This window comes from Lissotriton vulgaris, chromosome 6 (assembly GCF_964263255.1).
Source record: "Lissotriton vulgaris chromosome 6, aLisVul1.2, whole genome shotgun sequence".
Taxonomy (NCBI): Eukaryota; Metazoa; Chordata; class Amphibia; order Caudata; family Salamandridae; genus Lissotriton; species Lissotriton vulgaris.
In genome coordinates this window covers 1,133,376,267-1,133,404,118 of record NC_141694.1, presented here as the reverse complement: position 1 = coordinate 1,133,404,118, position 27,852 = coordinate 1,133,376,267, and positions in this window count along the sequence as shown.

The following is a 27,852-nucleotide window of genomic DNA, read 5'->3' as shown; positions in this document are numbered from 1 at the left end:
TTCCTCCCAGGTCCTTTTGGCCTCTACCACAACCCGCCTATATGCCAATCTGGCCACACGTACCTCAACAGCATTATGACTTTTGATAGCAGATATCAATAAAGTCTTTTTCTGTCTACATGCCTTATTATACCATGATACTGATGGTTTATGAACCATTGGACGCCTATTGGGGTGGCGAGTCTCTATAAATAGGGAGCCCATCTGGTCGACGGTATCTACATAGATCGCTTCTGCCACTAAAAACCCATCCTTATTCAAACTTGCTGTGAATAGTTTAACGGTCTGGTTACTCAAAATCTCCCCCAAAGCTCGCATTTTCTGTTCATTCATTACAATCTTTGGCCATTTGACAAACCTCTTGCAATTGGATGGTAAAACGTCTTTTGTGGACATCCTGGGGCCAGTTTTGGGAGAATTTTCCCCACTGGGCCACAAGTCCATCATAGAGAGGGATAAGGGATTGCCTTTTACAGTAAAAAGAATGGCCATCAGTCCAGGATTGATTATTTCTTTATGGAAGTGTCAGAAGTTAAAAAATTCAACAAAGTTGATTACTTGCCTATTCACTTATCTGAAGATGCTGCAATTCATTTAAAAATGTAACTCCCCTCGAACTTGACACTTCGAAGGTGGACTTTGAATAGAAGGTTACTTATGCAGTCGGATTCCATAAGTAAGATAGAAGGGGATACAGCTGACTTCTTTAAATGAAACTTAGCTTCTGCACACACATATGTGACATGAGATGCTTTTAAAACTTGGTTAAGGGGGTCCTTAAGGAGTGCCTCGGTTGCATGATTTAGAGAAGATAAGAGGCAGATTTTTCTGCTTGAAAATCAGTTAGCGGTAGCAGAAGCTAATCTGAAGTCATGGCATTTCCAGGGGGCGATAAGAGAAAGCTTAGTTGGAAAAGTTAAGTACTGGCAACTTAAGATTAGACTGACGATGGAGGAGAAATTGCTCCAGAAATGGGAAGTTAGTAAACTGTGGAAGTAGGACCACGGTGAGAAATGTGGAAAGCTACTGGCACTGAAGAGCAGAATGGACAGGTCACGTAATTATATTAGAAAAATTAAGCTGGAAGATGGGGATAGGGTTGTGGAGGATAAAGCAGGGATAGAGCTGCCTTTTGCTAAAATCTTCCGTGACCTATACCTGGAAGAACTTGTGGTGGATGAGGTTGGGTTAAATTATTGGCTTTCAGAAAAATATTTACCAAAACTGAGTACAAAGCAACAATATTTGAATCAGGAAAAAAAATTCTTACTGCTGTTAAAAAAATCAAAAAAGGGAAAGCAACCGGGCCGGATGTAAATCCGAATGAAGTCTATACACAACTGGCTGAAGTGATAATTCTGTTCTGGCTACAGCTATTAAGTGAAGTGTTGAGGGTCAACTCTCCACTACCGGAGTCTTGGAATGAGACTGCTATCTCACTAATCCTAAAACCAGGTAAAGACCCTACACAGTGCCAGTCACACCGCCCAATATCCTTTTTGAATTGCAAATATAAAATCTTTACAGGGATAATAACAGCACACTTAGGTAAAATCACTGGGTCTCTAATTAATGACGACCAGAAGGGTTTCGTGCACGAGGGCAGATGAAGGAGCTCAGACATACCCTGATAGGTTCAATTGATCTCGCTTCAACACAGGGAGATTCCTTATCAATAATCACTCTCAACGCAGCAAAGCTCTTTGATCATGTAAACTGGAAATACCTGATTGGTACTATGAAAGCGTTTGGTTTTGGAGAGACATTCAGGGAGGTCCTTAAAAAAATCACAGACCCCATACAGATAGGACGACGGACCAGACAATGGTGTCCCCTATCTCCCATCCTTTTTGACCTCTATATTGAGCCCTTGGCACAAAGATTAAGGAATAATAAAGAAATAATTCCCTTTACTGTGGGCTGCTTCTTTAGGAAGTTGGCTCAATATGCTGATGATCAGATTCTGTTCACCCCTGACATCAATCAGGCTCTGCCATAATTATTTTCAGAGGTGCATGCATTCAGGAAGATGTCTAGATATGAGATCAATGGTAGCAAGACAGAAGTTATGGCTTGGAACCAAGATGTCCATGATATTAGGTTATCAAAAGAAATTAGATATCTAGGTGTGACAATATTACAAAATCTAGAAGAGCTTCCTAAAGCGAACTTTGTGAAAGTCTTTAAAGAGGTGAATAAGTTACTAAAGAACTGGCAGATTCTTCCGCTCACCCTGTAAGGGCGGATTAATTTGGTTAAAATATCTGTCCTGCCCAAGTTTGCCTACCTGTTTGATAACATCCCATTAGAGTTTGACAAGAAGTTTCTCGTGCAAATACAGAAAAGAAATTCATCATTTATTTGGGCAGGAAAGGAGATCAAACTTTCCTGGAAGAAGCTAAGAAGGAAGCTTGTACACTGCAGTCCGGGACTCCTAGATTTATGGTGAGCATACCAGCTGTAAAATAGTAGGATGCTCATACTAACGCCTGATGGTACACCTGTTGGCCGAATGTATAAAACCATGCTGGCTGACAGTATGGAGGAGGGCTTCATGTACAAACTTAGGGTTCCCAAATTTTTAAAGAAAGTACGGCTGAAGGTTTTGAAAGCTGTGCTATGCAGGCACATGATGGACGGAATGCTGAACAAATCATACATTCACCCCCAATCAAGAGATCTCAGTTAAATCCATTGTGTTTTTGCCCACCATGCCACTCCAGTTTAGACCCAGCCAGTATAGCGCTGGTTGGTAACCTGCAGTGACATTAGCTGAGATTAGACCACCAAGATATAAGCAAATGGGACAGTAGTGATCAGGAGGATGCTTATCTATATAAGGTAATGAGGACAAAACATAAATCAATAACAGAAAAATCAAGATGGCAAAGCTGACTTCTTCAGAACCCAATTCAATCAAGCCAAAAATCGCCCCAAGAAACTTTTTTGAATTGTTATACAACAATTGGCCAACACACCCAACTGCCCTGATCTTGGTGACCGCTGTCCAACCTGTGATAAATTGGCTGCCTTCTTCATTGAGAAAACAACAAGTATCAATATTGACCTAGAATGAAAGAGGGCTCTTCTTGCAATTCCTGGGTTCGCTGCTCCTCTTGCCACAATAGGTCCCAAGAACATAGTCCCTTGGCACATCTTCACTCCCCTCAACAAAGGTGACATCTAATACACTAAACCCACTACCACCTCCCATCTTCAAAGAAATACAAGCTGCCATCCTCCCCTTATGGTCAAAGATTGTCAATGTTTTACTATTGCAAGGCACTATCCCCAACAACCTGAAAGCCCCATAGGTAACCGTCATTCTAACAAAAAATAGCACAGACAGCGCTGATCTCAATAACTTCTGCCCTATCTCCAACATCCCCACTCTGGTGAAACTTCTAGAAAATGCATTTGCAACTCTGAGTACACATTGAGAAATTCCAACTCTTGCCTCATCATCAATCTGGCTTTCGGCAAGGTCACAGAATGGAATCTGCACTCATCCACATTATGGATGACATTTTAAAAGTGCTGGAAAAAAATGAATCTTGCCTCTTAATTCTCCTTGACCTATCATCTGCATTTGACACTGTTAATCCCAACAAACTATCATCCATTCTTGAACACAGGATGGGCCATTCAGGGACAGTCGTACAATTGTTTACTTTGTTCCTCCACAACAGATCCCAAAGATGTCAAGATGAATCAATCCCTGAGCCTTCTACAGTAACCATGGGGAATCCATAAGGGTCCGTTCTGTCACCCATACTGTTCAATTTATTCTTGGAACCTCTAGCAAGTGCTCTTATCTCTGTGAACATTCTTTTTAATTTGTATGTAGATTACACTCAACTATATCTGAAAATCTTCTCCCCAGAAGACTTCATTACACTCAACTCTACCCTGATAAACACACAATACTGGATTACTGAGAACCACCTCATGCTCAACACCTAAAAAAACAGATTTCCTCCTCATCTCTTCCCCCAATCACACTCCCAAGTTCGACCTCTAGATGAAACATCTTACAGCTTTCAACTGCTCTCCCCACATTATTGAGTCGGTGAAATCCCTTGGAAATACAATACACATGCATTTGAACATGAAGAGCTATATCCAAAATGCAACCAATGGAGCTAAATACCAGATAAGTAAACAAAGGAATCTCAAACCATTCCTCTAACAGGAAGACTTTAAGCAGGCAGTGCAATCTCTTGTACTACCAAGGCTAGGCTAAGGTATTGCTACGATTTGTGGTCTTCCCAAACATAGCCTGGCCCAACTAAAGGCTTCCAATAATGCTGCAGCAGATTGATTACTGGAACAAAAAAAAACAATCACATATCCCAAGTGCTAAAATTCCCTAACAGGCTGTCTTACGAAAAGAATACAGCTAAAGATTGCCTGCATGATTCACAAAGCCCTACATTTCAAGACCCCCATTTATAATTATCACAGGTTTGCAGATCATCACAAAGTGCAAGCTCACTTCTTCTGAAACCACAAATCTTCCACAAAAAGAGAATGAGTCACAGAGCCTTCTCAGACATTGCCACGAAGATTTGGAACTCGCTTCCTCTGGAAGTACATCGAATCTCATCCACCGCTTCTTTCAAAAAGGAAGTGAAAAAATACTAATAAAAAAGTTTCTGCCCTTAAGAGCCTTGACTCTAGTGTGTATTCTCTCTTCTGATGCCCTCATTAATTACTACCTTGTTGTACACCTGGGAAGCCCAGTGTTACAATGCTATACACATCTATGTAATGAATATTCTTTTCTCTCTATTGTATCCTTACCATCTTAATTGTGAAGTGCTCTGATACCCACTTGGATCATGGTTGCCCTATACAAAACGTTATAAATAAAAAAAAGTTAAATAAGGTGTCTTTGGGAGAAATAAGTTAGAAATAAGTGCATACGTGTTTTATAGTTAATACATTGGGAGATAACTATAACTGTGGAATTTCTACTGTTTGCGGAGCTTAAGTTGGGTTTGTATACTAAACCTAAATAAACATTCCATAACTATGATATATTATTGCTCAGTTAAAAAATCTTGGAGCCAGGACAAGACTATTCCAGTACTAGCCAAGCCCATCATGTGTTTTAACAAAACCGAAGCCACGACAGGTCAAGTACCATAAAAGCTGCAGGTATATTCTGATCAACCCAGAATCGTAGATCATCCATAACAGCTGCCAAAATTCCTTCCATGCTGCAACCAGCATGAAAAACAGCTTTAACTGAATGGAGTTTCTTTTTTAGATTTGACAAACTGGTAAAGCTGATTATACTCTGCCAGCTAAGATAAAACACATAAACACACACACACACACCTTGCAAGTAAATAAGAAGGCATGGCGAATAAAGAAAAAATGCCTACCTATTATATTCAAATACACTGGCCAATGTGTGGGCCTTTGCACAGCATCAGTAAGTCAGCAAAAGTTATTAAAAATTAATAAGGTACAAAATATAATAATAGTTCATCAGCATGTAAAATGTCTGAGAGAATTATAACAAAATTAAAAAAAATGCCCCAAACTGCCGTAGGCAGCAATGTTTCCTGCCAATGACTTTGAAAAGTTGCAGAAAACGCACATTAATCAACCATCTTACATACATACAAAGTGGTGGCCAAGCTTATGGGGAAAAGGCTGTGAGAGAATCAATGAAAATTGATTGCGGCATGGGTCTGGACTCCTGGGACCACCCACACCCTAGCTACCTTTAGTCATATGCAAACAAAAATAATCCAAATTTGTAATTAATTCACAGCCATACACGAGCCCTTAAAATAATAAAACAAATGTCTCTAGCACAACAGCAGCGACAATGTGAAAAAAAAAACATTAAAAATACCTCCACGGCCTAGAGCAAACTAAGCCCCAAACAGTAAAACCCGAGTATAATGACACATTTAAAAAAAAAATCACAAAAACACAGGAAAGGAGGAAATGTATATATAAACGCCGCAGTGTGGAGGGGGGCCCGTGGTACAGAACTACCACGCCCAGCAGCCTTTGCGGCCGGAAGCCCGGGTCAATCGCGCCAGGAAGCTCTTAAATCACTACCTCATCATCCGCATCGCGGGAGCGCATGGGCAGCGCCGGGAGAACCCCGGGACAAGGGCGGGACCGTTTGTGGCCGTTAGTGGCCGGGTGAGGCTGGGTTGGGCCACCTCTCTTGGTCTCCAGCAGTCATACTTTGGGTATTTGCTATTGTTTTTCTTTTTGTAAGGGGTTTTTGTATGTACTGTATTAGTTGTCAACATTTCCTATAACGTCATCTATATTGTTTTGCACAGAGAGCGCTATTTACTAGTGTTCTAGTCACGCCTAAAGTTGTGCAATATCTAATGACAACCGCTACTGCACAACCTTTGCGCTTAAATCCTTCTTACCCTTTTATTTATTTGGATATTGACAGGGCCAAAGAATGGTGAGGCGTGTCCCTGCAATATCCGTCCCTGCCCCAGCCTCTAAGCCAAAAGAACCAGTGAAACCCCAGCTCCCTAGCCTTACAACTATAGATCGTATGTTACAAAAAACTATTGGGGTGGTGGTCAACGCCATAGAAAACACGGAGCGTCGTCTTTCGCTCCCTGTAGGTACTTCACCCCCCATACTCCCTCCCAATGTCTCTATGGCCTCTACCAATTCTCAGGATTCCATATTGGCACCATTCTTTTCTGCCCTTCCAGGTGGCGGTTACACCCCGAGTACTCAGGATGTAGCCCCCACTGTGGAAAACTTGAATCCAGGGACTTTAACTCCAAATGCAAGATTATCCTTGACCCCTCCCATCTTTCACGATGCGATCACTTCTGACTCTCCACTGCGGACTGGGGCTCCTAATCTTACTGGATGTATAAACTCGCTAGTTAACATTAGTTCAGCCTCAAGCTCGCAGTTAAGTACAAGCAGTCCTAGCCCTAGTGTAACAACTAGAGGGCAGTTAGCCAGACGCAAGTCCAAATACGCAGCCAGGGATTGTCCAACTTTAAGAAGTTCCAAGGGGGTAGCGAAGGGGGCCAACCAAAAGAAAGTGCCTGTTAAACATCGCATATCAAAGGGTAAGACTACTCAGAGTAGTGTAGCTGGGGGCCCACCTGATGCAATAGAGTATCTAGGTGTATCAATTGATGCAAGCCTTGGGATAGGATAGAGATACCATTGGATAGGTCTCTTAATATCCAAGTTAGTAATAACCCCGCTGGTGGTAATATTTTATTACCAACTAATATCACCACAAGCGTAATGTGTCCTCCTAACACTGAGAGGGGCATTGCCTTCATTACCCATGCTGAGCACCTCCTGAAGTCCCTCATTCTACCAGTAATTGAGAGGCTAAAAGAGCTCTCATCAAGACTAGATCGACTTGAGCAGGGTACGTTGGACAATTTAAACTCTGTAAAAGCCCTAATTAAACTCCATTCTAAAATTAAACCAGTAGCAGCTGCACTGACACAAACTATGTTAGCGGCCCCCGTAGCTGCAGGCAAACGCATGACTTCTAACCAGAATGGCACAATAGGGACCCCGAGAGGAGCTGATCGCCCAGAGAAAATTGCGCCATCGAGCAAAGCACCAGGCCCAGGCGCGCAATTAAATAAGGCCAGCAATGTAATAGACCAATCTGCGTCTAAAAGGGACAAGGGGGCTTGTGAAGGTGCACAGGCGCCGAAGGCCAAACACAGTAGCTACCCAGCGAGGCAAAGTAATGATCCGTCTTTAAAATTTGATCGAGCAAATAGCAAAGAAACCAATCTCCCATGCATTAATTTGCCCACAGAATGTATGCCCTACGTAGTTGTGTTGATAAGGGGTCCCTTGCCTAAAGCAGGGAAAAATGGAATCACACACTGAACTTAAGAACAAGACAATATTCTGGCTAAACAGTAATAGGCCACTCCCGATGGATCTGGATGGCCGCATTTCCTTGGGTAGGCGTGTCAGCTGGGTGGGAGAAAGAACCATGGATATTGGGGGAGATTGTATCCTAGTTAATTTTAGGGACTCCAGAGTGTCAAGATTTATATGTAACCAGCATCCCATCCATAGTGAAGGTGGAATTAGCACACATGACATGGGTTATTTTTATCCCTGGCCACTGAGCTGGCATCCGAGACTGGAAACTGGAAACCAACTGTGGGGGAGGCAAGCTGAGAATCCTAATTTTTACCCAAATCCCATCCTAGATAGAGGCAATAACTGTTATGGAGACGCACAAACCACTTTTTAATTTGAATTTCTTGCTGGCCCATGTAGTGAATAGAAGCCAAACAAGGTGTAGGCCTCTAACCAACTTCGTTTGGAATCCTCCCAAAGTCTCAACCCAAGTACCCTCTGAGTCAAATTACTGGGAGGACACTCTTGGGCTAGCATGCCGAGTTGTGGCAACTAGCCTCTGTAAAAGAGATGAGAGGGAATGCCTTAATAACTCCCCCACTAGAGGTGGCCTATTGAGAATCATAACAATACACCTACTACCCTTTCAGGAGCCTCCATCTTTTTACCAGACTTATTGGTCCAACAGAGCAAGGCCCCTTCACCACATGTTTTGCTATCACCCATGCCAATTGATGTTGGCGATGAATTCCCTATTCCACATACTGATCACCCTATTTTTCCCCCAGGATATTGTGGTGGCCTATAGGCCTCTGGTGAGGATTATTAGTTGGAATTTAGCAGGCCTGGCCAGGAAGGTTGAGTTGCCCGAATGGAATATTTTGGTGGAGACTTACACCATCTGTATCTTCCAGGAAACTTGGACCCTGGAACCAAACCACAAGGTGGGCTATTCAACTTTCTTTATACCGCAGTCTTACCATCATCGGGGAGGGGTAAGCCATCAGGGGGGCTCCTCATATAGGTGAGCATCTCCCTGGGTTGCAGTACTGAACAAAAGAATACCAACTCGCTAGATATCCTTAGGATTTCTCTGAAAGGCCCATGTGGTGGGAGATCTCTAGATATACTTAATGTTTATGGGAGGGGCACTAACGGTAGCTCCTTATCTCCCACAATAACCTTGCTAGAAAAAGTCCTTGGGGATTGCTGTGGAGGCACTCAACTACTGGTCGCTGGGGATTTCAACTGTACTTTTGAGCCCCTAGCGGCAGAAGACATATTAGATGTTGCTGAAGACGACTCTAGGAGGGGAATACCAAGACTAGTGATTCAACCGATACGAAAATGGTCACAGTGGGCGCTCCAGCTGAATGCCTTGACTTTGGAGTTCGGCCTTAGAGCACTCAATGGTAGAACTGTTTCAGACCCTCTGGGTGCCCACACGTACAACTGGGCTAACCGTACATCAAGGATTGATTATATTCGCCTTGATATAACCCTCTGGGAATATGTTCAAGATATGGTAATACGACACACTGTAGATAGTGACCACAAATTGCTGTCTTTATCTCTTAAGCAATTGTGGTTAAGACAGAATAGTCTTGCCTCTCCGTGTAAAGTAAAGTCGGCCCAAGTAATTCTTCCATCCAACTGTGGAAGGCGACTCAAATGGTGCAAAGTTGCCCTAGATGAAGTAAAAGTTCAGGCTATAGGCACATTACTGGCAGCCTCGGTGACTGAGATGGAGACTTCGCTCTTAGAGCAGTCTGACCCATCCAGAGTCACATCGCTGTTTCAGGAGACAATAAATTCTTTAGGAAACCTATTCCTGGCAGCAACATAAGGGGGTAGGGCAACGGGTCGCCAGACACCTAAGGCGATGCAGGGGTGGTACAATTCCAAGTGTAGGCAAAGTAAGACTGCCCTAATTAAGGCTGTCAAGGCGAGATCCCAACCTCTAATTCTGCAAGCCAGGAAAGAGTAAAACTTGATGGTTGCAAATGCCAAGAAGGAGTGGGAGGACCAGTATTGGCAGGCATTAAGTGAGGAGAGTGCGGGGCGGGATGCAGCTCGCTTCTGGAGTACCATAAGGGCAAAGAATAGGCATTATAGTGAAGTTATTACTTGTAATATCACCAGTCAGGCATGGTTTGACCATTTTTCTAATCTGTATTCCTCCCCCCCTGGAGCCCCTGCTATCCCCGCTCTATGTAGTCCCTTATTGCCACCCGGAGAAAACTTTATATTTCCCTTTACAGTTAAAGAGGTGGAAAATGCCATTAGTCGCATTGTGCCGCAAAAGGCAGCCGGCCCTGATGGTATCCCTGGGGATTTGCTTCGTGCCAATCTGCCGATATGGGGGAAGATCATTCACACCTTACTTGTCGCTATTGACAAAGGCACACCAATCCCTGATTCTTGGAAGGGGGCTGAGGTTGTGCCTATCTTTAAAAAGGGTATAGCTTATAAATCTAGGATAATGGTGGTGCACCGCCTCTAGTTTAATCTGAATATTGAACCTTCACCGTGCTCCTAGGTATCGCTCCCCGCCCGGAGCGTAATCAATTCATGTAAAGTAGCAGAGACACCCAATAGTGCAACTGTCACCTTAGGCACATGGATAACAAACATAACGTTTTGAGCATACTGCTATCTGTCTTGTGTGAGCTACACTATACAATGTTAACACTACATATAATTACTCGGCATTCTACAATGTGTATGAATTATCACTCGCAAATGATGTTAAAACATGCTCATGATTATACATTTCACTAACAAATTTACAATGTTCACAGTATTAAAGTTGTAGTTGTAGTTACGCGCTCCATTAAACTATGTACTACGCTACCAGTAATTCAAATGCGTGTGATGTTAAAAAATGTAAAACGTTGCTAGCACATTCAGTAAGTACTGGTTATGAGGGTCTGTTAAGGCAGCACTGTGATTAACTACGCGCACCAAGATGACAGAATAAAGTTCACTTGGAACATTGACGCAAATAAGATTCAATATTTGGATGTAGAAATCACACAAATGGAAGGTCAATTCACTACGAACCTCTATCGAAAAGAAACAGATAGGAACAACCTACTGAGATTTGATAGTCACCATCCCCCAGCATTAAAAAGACACCTATCATACTCTCAATTTCTTAGGGTAAAAAGAGTGGTCTCTGAGGAGGAACAATTGGAACAGCAACTCGACACCATGAATAAAAGATTTTTGGATATAGACTATCCGGACACAGTAACGCAACAAGCCATGCACAGAACGGCCTTAAAAACCTGAGAAGATCTGCTGGTCAAAAAAAACATACATGGAACAACCACGGATAACATGTGTGAGCAAATATTCCACAGTAAGCCAACAATACAAAGCTATGATCAAGAGACATTGGCCTATGATGAGAATAGAACCGGATTTCAAGGGAATATTCTCTAATGAACCCATGTTCGCATATACCAGAGCGAAAAATGTATCAGATTTTCTGAAAACACCATCGGATTCAGGTGAAACCACTAATTACCGAGGCACAGTTCCGTGCCTAAATTGCAATAACTGTAATAATATGATGAAGGGCAACGTTATAACCCACCCTTTGAAAGGGCATAATATCCACCTTAAAGTCAATGGAACTTGTGATTCAACCAACATTGTCTATATGCTGAAGTGCCCCTGTGGGCGGATATATGTGGGTCACACTGAAAGAAAATTCAAAGTAAGGTTGAACGAACACAAAAGTAATATACGAACTGGTTCACAAAAATCCACGGTGGCTAATCATTTTCAGGAAGAAAAACATCACATAAGCCAACTGAAAGCATGTATCCTGGAACAGGTCAATAAAAGAGAAGGTTTGACCAAAAAGAACTATTTTCTTAAGAGGGAAAACCATTGGATTTTCCATTTGAACAGTTTGAAACCTCACAGGTTAAATGAAAGAATTCAATTCCAATGTTACTTGTAAGAGTTAACTGTGTTTAAATATTTATGTTTCTTAATCATAACTTCAGTTTCCAGCCACCATTTAGGTGCTTTAATCCGTGGTCAGTTCATGCGGCAATATTTGGTTATTTGGTTATTTATATTTCCGCCAGAGCGGTTATGTTAAATATCACACTTTCACACTGTTAAACATTACACTTTCACACAGTTACATTTTCCGTAACTCTTATCGTGTTCACACGTTAGTCGATAAAGTTTAATAGTGTAAAAAACATTTCCAGTGCGTAACTCCGTTACGTCACACGCATGCGTAAGAAAGGCCGGTTCTATTAACTACCCGGAAATGCTAGTAACACAAACCCGCAGCCGGTCCGTTGAGACGCCAGCTAGGACGCTACAGGTAAACACCGAAATATTGTTGCAATATGTTTGGGCACACTCTAACGCAAACCCGACTTGGGTTGTTTGTTACTTCATGGACAAATTGGTGCGCATAGTTAATCACAGTGCTGCCTTAATAGACCCTCATAACTAGTACTTACTGAATGTTGCTAGCAACGTTTTACATTTTTTACCATCACACGCATTTGAATTACGGGTAGCGTAGTACATAGTTTAATGGAGCGCGTAACTACAACTTTAATACTGTGAACATTGTAAATTTGTTAGTGAAATGTATAATCATGAGTATGTTTTAACATCATTTGTGAGTGATAATTCATACACATTGTAGAATGCCGAGTAATTATATGTAGTGTTAATATTGTATAGTATAGCTCACACAAGACAGATAGCAGTATGCTCAAAACGTTATGTTTGGTATCCATAGATGGATCCCTGATGAAGGTGGTCTTCCACCGAAATGCATTGGATATGTATTATTTTCCTGGAATGAATTTTGAATAATACCAATGACAACAAAGAAAAATGTATTAATTCAATGAAATAAAATTGGATATTTACAACCAAGAAGATGAACACGTATGATTTTGAAATAGCTGAATTTTTTGGTCAGCAAATACACCTGTGCCTAAGGTGACAGTTGCACTATTGGGGGTCTCTGCTACTTTACATATCTTTAAAAAGGGTCAGAGGGACGATCCCTCCAATTACCGCCCAATACGTTTATTGGATTCAACCCAGAAGGTTGTGGGAAGGTGGTACTTGAGAGAATCCTTCAACGAAAATGATATTCTCTCTGATTACCAAGCGGGTTTTAGGGATGGCACTGGCACAATAGAGCAGGCTTTCAGGCTATTATTAATTTGTTGGAAAGTAGTTGTCATAGGCAAAGGCAGTCTTTATCTTGCATTTATTGACTTAAAGACTGCCTTTGACCTTGTGCCTAGAGGATGCCTGTGGGGAGTGCTGGCAGACATGGGGATTCCGCCTAATATCTTGTCTATTTTAGTGAGGCTGCAAGAAGGCAACTTCGCGCAAGTGAGGTGGGGCATCGAGGGGCAGAAAACCAATAAGATACCGGTGGGGAGAGAGGCCCGTCAGGGATGTGTCCTTGCTCCAATCTTTTTTCACTTTATGTGAATGGGGTTGTTGAACATCTGCTCACAAAACCTTCAGATGCACCATCCGTGGCGGGGTAGTGAGTGCCCACCCTCCTATTCACCGATGACACGCTCCTATTATCTAAGACCCCGGTGGGCTTCAAGGCCTCCTAGACAACTTTCAGGCTTTTTGTACCCAACGTGGCCTAGTTATCAATACAGACAAGACTAAATATCTGGTCCTAAATCCCCTGAAAAAATTGGGCCGTCCCCCCCGTACTAAACCACGTACCCCTTGAGAGGGTCACTGAATTCGACTATCTAGGCATTCGTATATCGAATACCATGCAGTTGACCCTCCATCTTTGCAAAATGTTGCTAAATCATAAGAGGGTTAGGAGGGCACTCCTTAAAGAACAGCGCTCCTTCATAACTAGACCAATAGCCCCTGTTGTTGACATATACAAGGCTAGGGGTGTTAGTTCTGCCCTGTATGGAGCAGAGCTTTGGGGCTCCTCTAATATTGATGTGCTGACAAAGTCAGAAAATAAGTTCTTAAGGGGCATTAAGTCACTCCCACAGAGTACCCCAATTATACCCCTGCTGTCTGACCTAGGTTGCCTACCCATCAATGATTTGGCGAGTCCCAGAGCTTGCAAAGTACGCGGAGGGGCTTGCGGAAGTACTGTTAATGGCGGGTTGGCAGAAAATAAAATGGCTTAAAGATGTTAAATTTCACATGGGGAAGCTAGGTCTTAGCGAAGCCTGGGATAGCCGGTCTTCTCTCCCGAAAGCGACCCTAAAGACCCTTTATTGGAAATGGGTTGCAACTAGAACTAGCACAGACCCAAACCTTGGTAGGCTATCGGAAGAGTTCCTAAGACACAAGGATGTTCCATCCCGGGAACTCTACTTAGATATTGTATGTAAACCCTATGATAGGGCTCTCTACTTTAGGTTTAGGATGGGGCTCTTCCAGTGCGCGCCTTCACTGCTCACTGGAAGCCCCCTTACCAGACCGCAGCTTTTTGCCCTTTTTGCCATACCAGCTCAGAGACTATATTACACATCCTGTTTGCCTGCCCGGCCTATGTACTCCCTAGACGTAGGTGATTAAAACCTATCTGTCGAAGCAATGGGCCCCAGACACTCAAGTGAGGCATACTGTATCTTAACAGCAGACACGCGGCCACTGTATGTCTGTGGCATCTCTAAGTTCTTATCATGGACTTGGTCCATTAGAGTTAAAAGGCTGGCACTGAATGTTTAATCTTTTTAAACCAATGGTTAACTTTTAAATTTTTAACTGTGTTTTTACTCTATTTGATATTTAAAAGTTTTAAAATGAATGTAATCAACGGTATAATATAATTTTGTGCAAATGCGATATTATAATGTGAATTTTTTATGATATGATTTTATCGAAATAAAGCCTTTGAACTTAAACTTGAACTATATATAAACATATACATAACTTCTTCATCCACAATATTAAAATATCCAATGCTCTTACATTAATATCCATTGAACCACCAAGGGCCTGTCTGCCCATTTTACTCTAACTACAGGCTTTCCAGCATCAAACAAAGAAAATGAAAAATAAACTGGCAACAACAGACCTTTTGCAAAGTACTGCACTGAATATAGTTAATTTTCCATAAAGAGTAACAATTTCAAAGGTGGGTGATGCAGCAAAGATTGCAGACGAAGAATGAGTGGTGCACTGCCTAAAAAATCCATATTCAAAATGAAGAAGTGATGAACAAAGCACAGGAAGGAATGTTCACGACAGGAAGAGGATGATGCAATGGCAGCTAGTCCATAGGGGCACTGGAGCAGTGCCTCACTAGCATTAACACACACAAAAAAACTGCTCACTGCAGTTCGGGCAGCAGATATGTAAGCAGATGAATTGACAGCTTTCACAATTCGTCAGTTTACTTTTCCAGGCCTGTGCTTCAGAGAGGTGAAAGTGCGCATGTCAGCGCACAGAGCAGGACAGAGCAGGAGTCCAGACAGTCTGGTCATGTGAGGGAGGGGCGTTCTTCATTTGAGCTCCTGACTCACATTCACAAACCATTAGATATGCTGCATATGCCTAGTGTAGTGTAACACATCTGAAGATAGCATCCTGCTCGGCAGTGGAGTGTTTTTGACACAGTCAACCCATGCCCTGTCAAATGCCGGGATACAGCTGAGTAAACAAGGGTCAGCCGTCTCCAGTCGCATCCAGTCTTCTGATTTAGCAGTCTGAAATCAGCATGTGATCTCGAAAAAATCTCCAGATTCCTTGTACACGTTCTATTCATATTTTCTGCATACTATAATGTTTGACTTTAACCCCTTCGCCGCAGGGCTAATTCCCCCCGCAGCGCGGGGGGAGTGGGGCCGCGCACGGCGCCGCGGTGCTGATGACGAGCCCAGGCTCGTCATGCAGCACGGTGCTCGTGTGCTGGTGACGAGCCTGGGCTCGTCATGAGCCCGCCCACGCAATGGAACGCTCAGCACAGCGGGAGAATTAGCCCCCCTGTGAGTGTTCCACGGCTCATGTCGAGCCCAGGCTCGTCACCAGCACACGAGCACCGTGCTGCATGACGAACCTGGGCTCGTCATCAGCACTGAAGTGGTTAAGCACTCTTCAAAAAAATGCCATTTGAGTACCCCCTGCACTGTTTCGATAGCAATAAAATTCGAAAGAGCAATCACTTCATTTGAGATGGAGCTGGAAATCACATGCTCCTTCTCCAGGTAAATTCCCCAGATGAAAACTTGCACCCTGTTTTTTTTTCTTTCTAATGCATGCGGTAAGTGATAGTTCGTTTATGTTTTTAAATTCTTGGATGGCAACAAAAAATTATCTGAAACGTTGAAATTATGACTGTGTGAAAACGTAAACAAAGCTTCAGATATGCTGTCAAGGATAGAGAAGACTCGAAGCATCTGGAAGGTGTCAAGTGCAGGCTGGGTAGGCTCTTCGTGTCTGCATGAATGACAGTCATGCTGGGCTGAGCTCCCTCCCTTTCTCAGCTGGAAAACAAGAAGTCAGCAGGAAACCACATCATAAATCAGGAGGAGGCCCCACACTCTCAAACATGGATTTTTTTAACACACATGTGACGGAGGTTGCTGCAGGTCTCGGCACCTTGCAGGGAGAAAGCAGAGATGTGGTTTAACTTGGACACTCGGTATGCAACCGTCCGCAACTCACTAATGTGCACATTAATCTGACTTGTACACATAAATCACTTCCAGCGAAGCTGTGGCCACTTCAACCACACAGTACGCCAAACAGCATTTCGAACAGAGCTTTATTTTAAACTAGCAGCCCGCCCCAGCGTTGCCTGGGGTAGAAGGGGGCTGGGGGCTGCATTTCAGGTTTGCGTGCTCTCCCTCCCAGGCCCATGCCCGCCACTACATTGTCTGTGTCCCGGACAATGTTGTGGCGGGCGGGGGCCGGGGCGGGAGAGCACGCAAACCTGAAATGCTGGCTTCCCCTACCCCCGCCTGTCCTGACATTCCCCAGCAGCCCGTGCCCCGCCCGCCCGCCCCGACCCTGGCTGCCCCGGATTCTTACCTTGCCTCTACTGCTCACACAGCCGGTCCATATTTCTCCGCTCCGCCGCTCTGCCACTCACCACCTGTCCGCCGCCGCTCCTCCCCGTGCCATATCCGCCTCTCTGCTACACCGCTGGCCTCACTTCACCGCTCCTCCCCTGCGCGCCATGTCCGCCGCTCCTGGGACGCTGCTCCTCCCCTGCACCTGACGTGACGACGCACAGTCGCGGCCGGCGCTACTTTGGGGGAACTACTTTTTGTAAAAATGTAACTTTTTATACAACGTTTATTTTTAAAAATTTTAAAGCCTATGACCATCTACACACCCTGCCGATTTCAACGGTGTATAGGGTGTGTAGATTGGCGCTGTGGTTCCCGAGTTTACCTTGCCTAAAGGTGCAAGTTCTCTCTTTATAATAGTAGTATAGATTGACAACATTTACATGGCTTCGGAAGTCCCATAGAAGCAGAGGAGAGAATCCACGAAGAAGCTGGTCTGCAATAAATGAAAGGGAAATATGGCAAACAGGGTAGTTTCTTGTTAGTTAATGTTAATTAAGACTTTACCTCATTATTGACAGGGCGCATGAAAAAAATATGTATTCATATTCAAAGTTGCATTTCTTTTTTGGAATGTATTGTAATGTTAGCATTGAGAGTCTGCAGTGACACCACTTAACATTCATATAGAAATAATCTGATTTTAAAAAACAATAGAGATGTAGTTTTAACTGTTTACTAGAAGTTCTGGTCAGGCACATGTCTGGCCTTGGCTCAGCTACAGGCCCTGTTAGGCTTCAAGTGTCTTTTAGGCAAATATTTTATATCACCAAAACTCTTTTTACTTCAATATTATGAATGAATGAAATCACTTTCAAATAAATATGTGTTTTCAGGCTACCAGTTGAACAATATGATCACTTTTAATAGTGCCGTGCTGCAATGTGCCCTATGAATGTCAAAGCATCCATCTGTTATAGAAATATATATATTTTTAACTTTTAAGAGACTTTATCATACTTGATGTTGTTGGTCGTGTGATTTACACAACACATATTTCGCAGCTTGGCTCGTGCATGGGCTCTGAGATCCGAGCCAACTCTCCCTGTTAATTTATTGTCTTGTCCACCTCTACTATGTACCAATGCCGCACTAAGCAGGATGTCTTCTGACTCATGTACAACAGCCATTGTTAAATCACCAGATAGCTGAAGGGCCGTGTTGGTCCTGCTATACTCTGACCTAGTGAAGTGAATGATAGAGGGCAAAATAGTAGCGTGATGCACTTAGTACAAACAAATGCAGCAGGTAAGTCCTTATATTCCTAGAAAAGCCATCGCATACTGGCACATTACACGAATACTCGAATATGTCATCAGCGTCCTTTCAAAACCTCTAGATTTCTGCTAATTAATGTGGCAATTGGGCTTCATAGTGAACATTTTGTTCTAATGTTTTACCAAATGTTTGCAGCAGGAAATCTTTGAAGTAGGCTGTGCTCTCTAGGTTTGTGTGCTTCTTTATTTAAATTTGAAGAAGGTATGTATGCAACACCACTTTCAAAGTTCACCAGCCGCCACTGGGAAGATGACACTTTATGTACAGTAGCGAAGCTCTCTATAGCACTTCTCGTGTAAACAAAAAACAATTCATTTCACAGTAAAATAAAATACTCAAGTAGTCCACTGGGTAAAAAAATCAATTCAAAATAAATGTTCATTTCATTTTAGCAGAGCTGCCTCTCACATTCATGTCAATTGCATTATTACTGTGCTAGTCTGACAGGATTTAACCCAAACCACAATCTTGTTTATGTGACATGGCATAATGGTGTAACCACGGGCATTACACATCATTTCTTCAACCTGAAATACAGAACATGAAGCAGAATTACTGTCACGTAGCGAAAATTATGCACATCATGCCTAGTTGTCTGGGAGATTCATATTTTTTTAATGCAGGTTCCCGACCTACACTATCTTTTAATGACTGAATAGTTAGTGGCCCATCTTGGTTGACAGTCTGTTGATTTTGCTCTGTGTGCACTGGGTGAATGTACTGACATCATCAGTCCTATGGTCAATCTACATTCTGAAACACAAATCAAATACTATAAAAATATTCTGGATCATCTCAGGAACTTAGGGGCAGATTTACAATGACGGGCGCATCCCTGCAAATTAGCAGGGATGTGCCAGTAATTGTGCGCCGCAGCTCAGCCACCCATGACGCGCCGCATTTACAATGCAGCGCACCATGGGGCAAAAACGTAACAGATGCGTCATGCATCTGTGCCGTAAAGGCGGCGCATTGCTGGAGTTGCGTCGCTAGCGCGACGCAGCTCCAGCAATGCTCTGGGGGGCCTATTCTTCCAATGATGCGTCAAGCCATACGCCTGCTTCAAGCAGGCGCAGGGTTTTGACGTAGCATTGGCCTAAAAGTGACTGAGTGAAATCTTGCAGATTTCACTCAGCCACTTTTAGGAGGCGTTCCTGCGCAGGAACGCCCCCCTCCTGCGCCGGCACACCTTCTTATGGCGCAGGGCTTTACAACGTGATGCATCTCCCAGATGCGTAACGTTGTAAATACCCTGCACCACGGCGCATCTTTTGCACCGCCGCTGCATCACATAAGTGACGCATCGGCGGTGTAAAAGAGGCGCAGGGGGCTTGTAAATCTGCCCCGTAGTCTTTAAAGTAGAAATGATGTACACTGGAGTAGACTTTGGCAACTGCAGTGACCTCCGCCAATTAAAGATATCATTCCTAATGTTTATTCATGGGTTATTTGTTGTGTGCTTCGGACTGCAATGGGCAGTTTAAGTGATTGCTGCTCTGCCTGCTGTTGCTACATGTGTACAGACGGATTCATTTTTCTTGTCAATAAATCAAATTACGAAGCAAGGCTTCCACTTGGTGGTGTCACAAGCCAATCCCACTTTTAACACCATTGTAAAGACATCACCAGACACTGTTGGTTCACGGTTGAAGAAATCATTTTTGTCTCTGTATTTTTTGAGAGGCTCTCTCCTTAGGGACAATACTCCATATTGCCACGGCGATGAAGAGTTTATATGTTTGTAGTCTTTGTCTGTATGGTCACTTTTTGCCCGAATTCCTGGACCCAGTCTTCCCCTGCAGCTTTATTTATGGATTTAAATTCCTTCTCAGCCTTTAGGAAAGAAATAAGGACACATTGTTAGATTCCAGGTCTGTTCTGCTGACTTTCTCTATGTTTATAGATTTATGTGAAACATGGAGAGGTGTCTCTGACCCCAGCCACCCCCTTTCGCTAATTAGCTGCCTTACACGTGTGTTTTGTCTCTACTTGTGGAGGAATTCTTCTGAGAGTTAGATTAGCCTGAACCATGACTGTGGTTTGATCCTTTTGCCTGCTAGTCTGTCATGGTATTGACACCCTTTTTCAGCTAGCCTAGTTACCCCTTCCTCCCCTCTTTGTTCTTCTCAGGTCAGATAGGATAGAACGTGCTCCCCCAATGAAGGTTACCAAGAAGAGACCCTGCTGAGTGCTGCCACGGATCAACTGTGTCATGGGAATCCTGGAAGTACTATCGAGCTGAGCATGACTTGAGAGGGAAATTGTGATACCCGAACTGGGGGGCATATTTACAAAGAAGTGGCGGAGTGGGAAACACAAGGCTGCACCATATTTACAAGGATATGGTGCAGCCATGTGTTTCCCCTGCACTGGCACTACACTTAACAGTGTAGAGCCAACGCAGGCACCCTTTTCACCACAGTGCATAGAAGTCTGCGTACAGGTGAGGATTGCTTATGTGTAGGTGTACATATACCCCTGGGTTTGGGAGATGGAAGGTGATGCTTCCTCACAGGGACTCAAAATCTGCAAGCAGAGTACTGCAGGATTTCTCTGTGTTCTATCAAGCAATAGAATAAAATGAAAGAACTTAGGAATGATTAGAAATGACGGGGCATATTTACAAAGAAGTGACGGAGCGCAGCGTTAGCCTTCTTGGTTTAACTCCATGCTCAGCCACTTCTGAAATACAGGGCTGCAATATATTTACAACAATGCGGTGCAGCCCTAAGTTTCCCTTTGCGCAAAATGTAGGTGCTTAGTGCCAACACAGGCACCATAGTGCAAGGGTGCCTGCATTGTAGGGAATGATTGTATATGTGCAGGAAGGTGTCCCTGCACATAAACAATCTTAAATGGCGATTTGTAACTTCTATGTGTGCTGCTTTTTGCAGCATACATAGAAGTTGCAACTCAACATTTTTAAAATGATTGTTTATGTGCAGAAAGGGACACCTTCCTGCACATAAACAGCAAAAAAAGGCGAAATAAAGCATTTGTTAAGACCAATTTTTCTCTGGTCTTAATTTGGCTCTATCCCATATTTACGCCACTCTTGTAAATATGGGCAGCGTCAAAATCAATGCGTGTTTGTGGCAGAACACCCACTGCAAACCACATTGCCCTCCCCTTTTATGTTAGGTATAGCCTGAAAGGGTGCCTTATTTACAAGGCAGTGTTAAGTAACGTTAAATGGCTTAACAATGCCTTGTGAATAAGGTGAAGCCTGTATCGTCACCATAACATCAAAAAAGTGACGCTCTGGTGGTGATAGGGTCTTGTAAATATGCCCAAAGACATGGATAAATGACCATCAGGAATCTTGAAAATGTGTAAGATTGCAGTTCCCACCTGCACTTACTGTTGGATATCATAAACATTATTCTGGAATGTGATCAAAGGCATCACAATGGAAGAACAGGTACCAGGGCACAGGGCACCAGGAATCTAGGGTTCTGCTTCATGCCAATTATAACTGCATTATTACTTTCAAACCTGGAGATGGAGGCCCATATTCATTGCTTTCATTAGAGTCCATAGCACCCTGGGCCGGCCGGGCACTCTCCCAGGGCCTGTTTTGGTTCGCAGTCCGGCCTTGACCTACTCCATCTAGTCAAGGTTGTGTATCGACTGCCAGTTGCTGCCAAGTTTATTGTTGTTGATTGTTGGTGTTATTTTTGTTTCCTGCACATAACTTATTGTTATAGGAGCTGCCCTGTGTGTTATATATGAAGATGTACGCCCATCAATGATGCTTGGGAGCCGAGTACTCAGGCAAACATTGAGGACGATGTGATATCTGTAGTAATGGAGCCGGACACGTTGAGGTATTTCAAGGTTGGTTTATTGAAGATTAGTAGCTGAGCCCAGAAGTAATAATGCATAGGCCCCATCAGGAGCAGCCAGGAGGCAGCTCAGCCCATCTCAACTGTGCCTTTCTTGAGAGACGCCCAACATTCCACAGAGCATCATCACACTGTAACATTCTAGAGGCATTGCATGTGATGAGTGAGGAGAAGGACAAGTATGGACAGAGGTGTAAGATGCTACATATCTCCCTTTCTTCCCCAACCCAACAACGCATAGAACAGAGAGAAGTAAAAACACTGGAATGACAGGAACTTGCAAAAAGGAAAAAACTGCAAGGAAGGAACAGAAAAGTAGAAAGAGTGGGAGGAAACATTGGTAGAAAGAGTGGGACGAGAAACTGCATAGAAGACACAGAAAGGTGGAAAGAGTGGGAGGAGACACCGAAGGGTACAAACACGTAAATGAGTACTCATTCTCCCTTCTCCATAAAACAACGAGAATGAAGATAGAAAGAGAAACCCACTGGCAAGAGAGGTATGAAAGTAGACAGGCATTGAGTAAATGCAAATAGCTACCAGAGAAGCAGAGGAAAGAACAACAAAATATCCTTCATATTACCTTGTTAAAAGAGTAATGAAAAATAATGAATCGAGAAATAGAAGGGAAAAACCCATATCGACAAAAGGTTGTAAAAGGTCACACGTTAAAGAATTGAGAGGGATTACCCCCATATAGACAACCTCATAAAGGTCACACAATGAAAACACATTGAAAAATTGAGAGGGATGAAACCCCAAATTGAAAACTTGGTAAAGGTCACACATTGAGAAAAAAAAACATTGAAAATGAGTAATTGAACTGTTGAGGTTGACCATTTGAAATCGTGAGTACCATGGTGAGTACAACATAATGTAATCCCAACTAGGTAGTACTACTGGAGTGACCAAATTGAAAAGTGCTATCCCGAACCAGGAAAACTGTATGTACAACCCCGAACAGGGAACACTGCATTGAAATAGAGTAACCTAACATATGCATATACATTGATATAAGAGGGTAATTGAATAAGGGTCCAAAAATGTACCCCATTGAGCTAAATAGAATTGACTTGACCTACAATCGTGCACATTACATAAACAGTAATACTAGACCATTTGCAATAACATTTTAAACCATGCATAAACGATAAATATCATTTGAAATCGTGAGTACAGTGGTGAGTAAAACACAATGTTATCACAACTAGGGAATACTACTGGAGTGTGCAAATTGAGCAGTGCAATCCCGACAGGAAAAACTGCATGTACAATCCCCAACAGGGAAAATTGCATTGAAAAATAGAGTAACCAAACACATGCATGTACATTGATATAAGAGGGTAATCGAATAAGGGTGCAAAAATGTATCCCATTGAGCTAAATAGAATTGACTTTTTGAGTTGAGTACATTAAGGCAGCTCAGCCCATCTCAACTGTGCCTTTCTTGAGAGACACCCAACATTTCACAGAGCATCATCACACTGTAACATTCTAGAGAAATTACATGTGGACAAGTGTGGCTCAATGGTTAGAGTGGCAGAGCCTGATGCGGAGGTCTGGCCCAGACCAGGGTTCAATTCCCTCCTCGGCGGGTCTTGGGCACAATTTCCCCGACCTGATAATTCTTCCCCCTAGTGCCTATTCTAACCATGGGTCCCACTCTGCAACTCTGGGCAATAGCTTGCTTAATCTCCACAACGGCCCCAACAGCGCTAGGATGCCTGGCTTCACCTTTGAGGTTCCCATGAGTGGGCAATTCACAGGGAAAGGTCAGGAAGGGTTCCACAGCGGTATGTGCACAGCGCCTTGAGACCCCTACGGGGGTGATTCATGTGCTATATAAAAGCACTACATTTACATGTGAGGAGAAGGACAAGTATGGACAGAGGTGCAAGATACTACAATATCCTGTAATAACTACCTAATATACAAGATTAAATGTGATTCCTTTTCATTGCTTTGTGACCCTGTGGGACAACATGTAATGTGGTGCTTGTGCAATTTTGCACAAAGGACAAGCTTTAAAAAAAAAAAAATTAAAGTTAGATATCCTTATTCTACAACAGTGGAAAGACCGTCTCGAAGGGTGAGTTCTCAGCTTAATATAAACATTCATGTTCAAAGGTTTACTTTAACTCTTTAACCATTTATCCACATCAGTTTTTGAGTTCTTGAATCTTTGCCCCCTCCATCAGTATACTAAGAGTAGGTTTTATATTGAGGTTATGGAAACTGAAGATTAAACACAGATACTTTATGGAGACATTTGCTTCTCCTGTGTGTATTAGTGAAACGTAAACTGGTGCTAAAATCAATGACAAGTAGCATATGCATGAAATATATTTTGCTAAATCAAAGGAGAACAACAGATAGAGTTGTATCCATTAAGTTAGTATTATTTTTTATAAGCCATTGTTTCATATAGTACTGCTGGTTGTTTTCATGTTAGTTACTCCAATTTTTTGCTGATCAGGCAATTGGAAAAACAGCAAAGATACACAGCCTATTCTCTGACAGTGTCCCCACCATGTGTCTCCCTTTTTTAGTCTTCACTTAGTTTTTGCCTTTCATTTCCACTTTCCTGCTTGTGTTATTAGGTGTGGACCAAAGACAACGTTACTGGTCACGACAAACCGCATGTAAGCAAAAAATAAGTAACTAACTTCATTATAAGGGAATACACTGTTTTCATGGAGCAACATTATTAATAACTTAGCAGTTTTGGATAGGGATTTGCATATGTTCAGAGTTGTTTTAGGGTCTCGGTATATGTGACACCGTATTCAGTGCAAATATATGGTATGGTACATTATAGTGTGAATTGGCATGTATGGTAGGGTATGGTATGGTATGAAAGGGTATGAAGGGGCATTTCGTGGCATGGCATGGTATGCTGTTTGAGGTTTTATTGCATCCAATGACTGTTTCATACTGTGCTGTTTGAAGGCTGGTAAAATGCCCGAGCATGAACATTATATTTAACCCTGGGCGTAGTTCGCGAATGTACCGATACGCATAGCTACACGAAGTGCAGTTCGCACTATGCGAGCTATGTCTAGCACTACGTAAACTGCGTAGTGCGCTGTTCGTGATGATTGCACAGTGCCGGATGGTTGTCCGCACTGTGCAATCATTGAAAACGGCATCTTCTACAGTGCGAGCTGTCTTTTACCTCCGCTCGAGTAGATTTATACTCAAGTGGCAGCTTTCTCAACGCGGACTGGTAGTTTCTCCTCGCGAGTGGTCGTGAGCATACGCGACCACTCGCAATGACAAAACTTGACCTCCCCACATTGAGAAGCTCGCCGGGAGGTTTATTTTCCACGCTCGCGATCAGCAACTTGAGGTTGCTGATCGTGAATGAGGAGAAAGTCTCGCCGGGATGTCATTTTCCTTGCTGGCGGTCGGCAACTTGACTTTGAGGACCGCGAGCAAGCGAAAAATGACCACTGCACTATGCTACGCTACGCTACGTGTGTTTGCACTGTGCTAACGTGCAATTCGTGTAGTGCGAAGTAGTGCAAACCTCATAAACTATGCAAGCGTAGTGTAGTGCTTTTCCAGGGGTAAATTATATTAAGGACAGGCAAAGAATAACCCATTGCCAGAGAAAATCTGTTTAGTTAGTCAGTACTGTTTGTTAAAAATTCCCTGCCTTCACTTATCTTCACCAAGGCATATTTCCCTATTAATGGTGCAAAACTAGGCTGCTTTATGCCAGCGGAAGTCAACATCATTGAGGAGTAAAATGTAAAACAGTGGATCCTAAAGGATAAAGGTACAGCGGAGGGGACAAAAATTTCCTCATCATCACCCTCTTCACTAAAGTGCAGTTTCCAAGCCTGTGGTCACAAATGGGCTGCTTTCAAAGCACATATGTTAGCAAGACACTCCGCAGGGTGTAAAACACCACAGAACAGTAGAGAATGCAAGGTGGGTAGTGGGAAGGGAAAGCAAGTGGGCAGAGGTGGGGTTTGGGGTGTAATTAGGCATGCCAAAGGCAAGCCTGTCTGCGCCCATCTGCATCCGGCCAGGTCCAGGGGCCAGAAATCCTGCTAATAGCAACATCCATCAACACCTCTATTACTCACCTAATTCTCTCTGTGACAGAGCCCCTAAGACTTTGGAAGGGTGTTGGCAAAAAAACTGACAGCAGATTCCCTTCCACTCAAGTGTCCTCAGTGTATTGCTAACTTTGAACCCAAGAAACAAGCTCTATTTAATTAATCAAATTTGCAGCTGCTTCCAATAAACTGTCATAAGTCAAACATAAAAACAAGATTTTTGAGATCCTAATGGATAAACAGCCTGATGCGCTCTTACTTACTGAAACATGGCGGAATGAGAGCCAGGTACCCAATATCCTAGATGCATTACTGCAAGGATTTGGGATATCAGACAGGATTGCTCAATGCAAAGAGGAGGAAAAATTGCGATATTATACACATTATCTGTAAACTGCTGCATTAAGGAGACCAATTTTTAACGTTAACAAAGGTCCTAGGCTTAAGATTACTTTAAGAAAATGATAAACACAGGCTTAGAATAAGGACTGTGTTTTTCCTAAGTGTCCAGCCGGACATAGAAGTATTTATTTGGAAAATTTGATAGAAGTATACATTTTATAAAGTGAAACAAGTCACACATTAATAACTGGGCACAAGCCTGTACCAAGTCAAGGAAAAACAATACATAGGAGAAGAAACAATGAGAAGGAGAAAATAACAGGCAAACAAGTTGGAGAAAGAGGTGGCTTACAATACAATAAAATCTTAAGTAAGCTCTAACCAACAGTAACTGCAACACAAGTTACAAATTGCAAACGGAGCAGTACTGTACAAACAGTCAACGAACGTTTCGATCCCTATTTCCAAAATTTAAGGTGGGATCATCTTCAGGACTACAAAAAAGAGCTTTGCCTGATTAATTGCATTTACATAAGCCTGTGGAGTTAAACAGGAGGGGGGGGGAAGAAGAAAGGATTTATCTTATAGATTATTTACATTAGTAACAGCTAGTCAGTTGCAGTTCTATACATTAGCGGTGCAACAAGTGCACGTGCACTTGTGCAGAGAGCCTGCGTTATTGTTACCTACTTGGCAACCGTCAGCTACAGACGCTCCCAGTTCCCGCCATCGGTCTCCCCCTGCCGCCGCAGCCTCTACCAACTTAGCGCGGCCGCTGTGATGGGGAGACTCTAAGTTCCAGGGGGCTTCGCGGCAGGAAGCCGCTTCAACAGATAATAGCCTGCGGGGACACTTTCAGAAGCCCAGCTCCTTACCTACTCGGCAACCCCCAGGTACCGACGCTCCCAGTTCCCGCCATCGGTCTCCCCCCACCGCCGCAGCCTCTACCATCTCGGCGCAGCCGCTGTGAGGGGGAGACTCCAATTTCCAGGGGGCTTTGCATCAGGAAGCCGCTTCAACAGACTTCCACGCCCGGAGGCGCTACAAAAACCAAGGCCAGCCCTGGGGGAACTGGTGTGACTGTAATAGCCTGCAGGGACACTTTCAGAAGCCCAGCTCCTTACCTACTCGGCAACCGCCAGCTACCGACGCTCCCAGTTCCCGCCAACGGTCTCCCCCCGCCGTCGCATCCTCTACCATCTCGGCGCGGCCGCTCTGAGGGGGAGACTCCAACTTCCAGGTGGCTTTGCAGCAGGAAGCCGCTTCAACAGACTTCCGTGCCGGGGGGGCGCTACAAAAACCAAGGCCAGCTCCCGCATAGCGAGACGCGCGCGGGCGACGCCGGGCTAAGCCCAGGCAAAGGGCGGGCCGTCTACGGCCGTCAAAGGCTGTATA